Source organism: Pseudophryne corroboree, chromosome 10 (assembly GCF_028390025.1).
Source record: "Pseudophryne corroboree isolate aPseCor3 chromosome 10, aPseCor3.hap2, whole genome shotgun sequence".
NCBI classification, from domain to species: Eukaryota; Metazoa; Chordata; class Amphibia; order Anura; family Myobatrachidae; genus Pseudophryne; species Pseudophryne corroboree.
In genome coordinates this window covers 17,657,719-17,661,853 of record NC_086453.1, presented here as the reverse complement: position 1 = coordinate 17,661,853, position 4,135 = coordinate 17,657,719, and the positions used below count along the sequence as shown (strand labels likewise).

General features: G+C 45.8%; 1 pseudogene; it reads right to left on the bottom strand.

Moving 5' to 3' along the window:
* Positions 1 to 3,782: 3,782 nt before the first annotated feature.
* LOC134967266 (5S ribosomal RNA) lies at positions 3,783 to 3,901 on the bottom strand (annotated as a pseudogene).
* Between the last annotated feature and the right edge of the window lie 234 nt (positions 3,902 to 4,135).

Here is a 4,135-nt window from a genome sequence, read left to right as displayed (position 1 = left end):
TGCCTTTAGGTCAACAGGGTAATATGCTGACATTGAAAATGTCGACACACAAATGTCAACATGTGGTTTTCTAAACCCTAAACGTAAGCCTGATCCTAAACTTGATGTCAGCCCTAAAAATCAACAAAAAACAACACGTCCTCATTTTTGTGGCACCATTTTGAATGTTGACCTAATGACCGTGTTGACCTGAATGCATGTCTAAGTAGACTCTGTTGACCTAATGACCCTGTCGACGTATTTACTGTTTACCATCTGCTGTCTTCCTTCTGACCATAGACCTTGTTGGTGGACACCAGTCATCCAGATACCAATAAGAGTTACTTCCTCAATGTATTACTAATCCTTGTATAATGACTGACAGCTCCTTGCCTGTATATAACAGCGTATTCCTTTCTACACCAGTGGCATTTACTATTATTTATAAGACAAATATAAAAAATGACCAAAGAGGCAAGTTCCCAAAAAAAGACGCAGCACCCTGCACGTTTCCCGGAGCATCCACCATCTGGTATGTGTGGGCACCAGTTGGCATTTCTTGGAAACATGGTGGTCATTCCGAGTTGATCGCTAGCTGCATTCGTTCGCTGTGCAGCGATGATGCCAAAAAATGGCACTTCTGCGCATGCGTATGTGGTGCAATGCGCACGCGCGTTGTACTATTACAACGACCGATGTAGTTTCACACAGGGTCTAGCGAAGATTTTCAGTCGCACTGCTGGCTGCAGAGTGATTGACATGAAGTGGGCGTTTCTGGGTGTCAACTGACCGTTTTCAGGGAGTGTGCGGAAAAACGCAGGCGTGCCAGGAAAAACGCAGGCGTGCCAGGAAAAACGCAGGCGTGGCTGGGCGAACGCTGGGCGTGTTTGTGACGTCAAAACAGGAACTGAACAGTCTGAAGTGATCGCAAGCGCTGAGTAGGTTTTGAGCTACTCTGAAACTTTGCCGCCGCTCTGCGATCCTTTCTTTCGCACTTCTGCTAAGCTAAAATACACTCCCAGTGGGCGGCGGCATAGCGTTTGCACGGCTGCTAAAAACTGCTAGCGACCGACCAACTCGGAATGACCCCCATTGCCTGCAGCTCGGTGGAGAAGTAGACGCTCTCTTTCATAAATGCCTCCTTTGTGTTTCCATTTGTACTCGTCGATAATGTGCGCTTTAGATTGTGACATACTGCTGCTTTATACACTACATAATAATAATGTATACTCAGGGCTGCGCGTCATGGCAGATGGTAACCGAATATACACCTTGCTGTAACTGACACACAATGTGTTCCGCTCTGGAACGTCAGATCCATCTCGCCCATTGTGTGCAGGGACCGGTCCCTGGGAAATGTAGTTATTGTTATTAATTGTGTGTGGGAGGTTCCCCGGCTGTGTATTGTGTTCTAGGTAATGTGATATATATCACGGAATCTCAAATTCCTCCAGAGGTAACCACATCTTCCTTCACACGCGAGCCTCAGTCTTGGCGCAGGACAGAAGGAAGAGATTGGGGGGGAAGATGTATCCACCACCAAATCCTGTGCCGAGCGCCTTTGGGCCCTCCATGGGGTATTATGAGAACCCCAATACTGCGGTGATGACCTCCCAGCCCACGGTGGTGATGATGGTGCCTCAGCCGGTCTACAAGGATCACCTGGGGCTGTCTATTATGAATATAATCTGCTGCTGCCTGCCCCTGGGCATCGCTGCCCTCATGTTCTCCATCCAGGTAAAGAAGTGTTTCTAGGGTGTGTGTGTTTGGGGAGGGGGGGTCACTAAGGTGATGCACAGATGTCATTTTATTATCATTTTTTTATTTTGTACCTGGTTAAAAAAATTAACTTATAAGTTCCAAAGTTCGTAGCTGAGCGAACATCTCCAGAGACGGTGCAGCATATTGCACCGTCGCAGCAAGCTGCAGAGCGTCTATTCTCAGGAAACAGCATCGTCCACACTCACCTAGGGGTTGCCACTGTTTTTGATCTTTTGTTTTTGACCAAAAAAAAATGGGGCGTCTTCTAGAAGGAACCCTGTACCTGCACGGATTTCTTTACTGACTCTTTGTAGCCTGTTTACTAATGTTGCATTTGAGTGCAAATTTGTAGTAGCTGATAGCAACCAATTCGTATTTCAGAGTCTATGGGGGTCATTCCGAGTTGATCGTTAGCTGCATTCATTCGCTGCACAGCGATGAGGCAAAAAAACGGCACTTCTGCGCATGCGTATGTGGCGCAATGCGCATGCACGACATACTTTTGCAACGAACGATGCAGTTTCGCACAAGGTCTAGCGATGCTTTTCAGTCGCACTGCTGGCCGCAGAGTGATTGACATGAAGTGGGCGTTTCTGGGTGTCAACTGACCGTTTTCAGGGAGTGTTCGGAAAAACGCAGGCGTGCCAGGAAAAACGCAGGCGTGGCTGGGCGAACGCAGGGCGTGTTCGTGACGTCAAAACAGGAACTGAACAGTCTGAAGTGATCGCAAGCACTGAGTAGGTCTGGAGCTACTCTGAAACTGCACAAAATTATTTTGTTGCCGCTCTGCGATCCTTTCGTTCGCACTTCTGCTAAGCTAAAATACATTCCCAGTGGGAGGCGGCATAGCGTTTGCACGGCTGCTAAAAACTGCTAGCGTGCGAACAACTCGGAATGACCACCTATAAGCGCTGACAGCAGACATCTTAGTCCTTGTATATTTGGACGCAGGGATATACACCAGGGAAGGGCTTTGTAGCGGCATATGCATAAAGTCGCAGCCGTGTAACAGGCAAAACATGCAGACGTGGCTCTGTCTAACACAGAATAAGCCCCTTTACATACGATACCTAGAACTGGCATTGCCACTACTCAGAATAATGTGCTGGTACTCACCTAATGTTACATGGTGATCATAGCAGCATTAAGGGGATGGGGGCTGCAGGGGATACTGTACCCCAAGCCACTCCTCTGTCAGGGGGCCCCTGGGCGAGAGCATACTGACATCACTAGCTCTCCCTCTTGTGCAGCAGCAGAACCATGTAAGCCAGAATGCGAGCAGGACAGAATGCAGTACAGACAGACACACAGGAGTAGAAAGGGGGCGATCGGGCACAGGTTTAAATTCCATATAATATTTAGAAAAATAGCAGAAAAAAGACCAAAATTGGACAGTGTATTGACCTAAGTAGGGAGATAACAATATATGTTATCAGTAATATACAGTCCTGGTTGGTGGTGCACCCAGAGCCAGAAGTACGTAAACTATGCAATGGGAGAGGACAGAAGGCTCTTGTGTGGGCGCACTCTTAAAATGAAAAAAATACTTGAAAGTATTAGAGAGAATATTTTAAGATATAACTTTTATTATTAAGGTTAAAACAAGATAAACTTCCCACACATCTTGTAAAATAACCGGAGATTATTGAGGAAAAAATAAAAAAATGAAAAAATAAATGTTCTGGTCTCTTAAGTCGTAAGAGTATGGAAAGGGTTGTAGACATGGAGTAGTCATACCCCCATTTCCCCTGACCAGTACAGTATTTCTGTATTAATGGAACCGGGGGTTTCTTAGTCACAACACAGTTTCAAAATAATTAGGCTACAACTAGCTGAAATGGTAATCAGTGGTCACCACTCAAGGAATTATACCCCTGAGTATTGTTAGCATGCCATAGCCCTAATTGCGGGCAGAAATTGTGAGCAAGAAGTTATGGTCAGTTGATGTAGATATTGAGAGCAATAAAAGAAGGAGAAAGTAGAATTAGTGGTGATACTGCTGTTGGTGTGTGTTGGTCACATAAGAGAGGAAATTAATTCCTGACCTACTACACCAGGTATTCACAGGCAGTCACCTCTCCTGATACTAACCTGGCCCAACGCTGTTTGGCTTCCAAGATCGGACGAGATCGGGCACTGACAGCGTGGTATGGTCGTAGGGATTTATGTGTACACCAATGAGAGTGCACCTATATAGGAAATTGAAATTGAAAAGTGAAGGGTAAAGATGATAGAAAACGAAAATAACGGATAAGATAAGTACGTGAAAATATGTGGATCTGCTTTCCACGTTAGACCCGGTTTGAGAGATTCCACTGGTGTGGTACTCTATCCCGAGAATCGTGAATGAGAGTCCACGAAAATTGGTGAACACAGATTATGAAGATATTCAGGT